The sequence below is a fragment of the Seriola lalandi genome, unplaced genomic scaffold (genome assembly GCF_002814215.2).
Source record: "Seriola lalandi dorsalis isolate HSWRI2012SDOR001 ecotype SW California unplaced genomic scaffold, Sedor1 jcf7180001955950, whole genome shotgun sequence".
NCBI lineage: Eukaryota > Metazoa > Chordata > Actinopteri > Carangiformes > Carangidae > Seriola > Seriola lalandi.
In genome coordinates, this window is record NW_019426619.1 from 1 (window position 1) to 1,061 (window position 1,061).

General features: G+C 43.1%; 1 pseudogene; it reads right to left on the bottom strand.

Annotated features, from left to right (window-relative positions):
- Positions 1-214: 214 nt before the first annotated feature.
- LOC147820447 (uncharacterized) lies at positions 215-952 on the bottom strand (annotated as a pseudogene).
- Between the last annotated feature and the right edge of the window lie 109 nt (positions 953-1,061).

The following is a 1,061-nucleotide window of genomic DNA, read 5'->3' on the forward strand; positions in this document are numbered from 1 at the left end:
TGACCGGTCTGTTTTAACTGCTCTTAAATTAGCACAAAAACCATTTTTCACCACCAAATTTTTATTCAACATTTTTTAGCTGTGAACAATGTCTCAAAGTAGTGTTTAACATGAATTTATAGAATTAGACATAAAATAACTGCATTGAAAATACAAATAGGCACTGAAAATGTAATACAAAATGAACATGCAATGTAAAAAATAAATGGAAAACCAAAGATTCCTCTGCATCCCACAGACTTTTTGTAGCCTCATTGTTTGAGCGATATACTCCTGCTAAAATCAACAGACCTATGTAGGCTTGGAGGTCTACCTGGTCGATTTCTCTCCAGGTGTCCCCAAACACACGCTTCCCCTCCAGGTTTGTCATCTCCAATGTGAATGAGTGAATCCATCCAATATCTCCAATTCCCTCAATGGACTCTGGTAAAAAGAGTTGGAAGCTGGACTTGATGTCATCCACACGAGATGTCGCATACCGTGTTGGCCCTGGCGTCATCTTTATGATGTTTTCCACTCTCGTTCTACTTCCTCTGTCCTGGGGGGGATGAAGACCAGAGCAAGTGTCCACTCTTGGACTGGAATGTCTCCTCAGGTGCCTGTTCTTCAGGTGCCTCTCCCTCTCCATCTGTTGACTGGTCAGTCTCCTCAGTGTCTGGATCAAAATCTTTGTTGCCTTCCACTTCTGAGACATACTCCTCTATCTCTGGTTCAATTTCAGTGCCCTCTTCATCATGTCCAAAAACCTGGACCAGAACCTCTTCAACAGAGAACCGCTTGGTCAGTCGCCTACTCATTGTGCTCAGAGTAAAAGGAGTACAAGGCAAACATCAAGCTATATATATATATGGGGTCTGTGTGAAGATGATACATTGATTAGTCTGGAAGGTGCGGGTCACGTGGGGGATAGGCACATAAGCGCGGGAAAGAGATGTGTACCCGCAAAAGACATTGTTCAGTCTGAAATGTGAGTGAGTGAGTTTGTGAGTGAGTGAGTTGGGGTGGTGTGTATGGGGATGTTTTCTGTCTGATGGATGAATATAGTCTGGATACCCATTCAT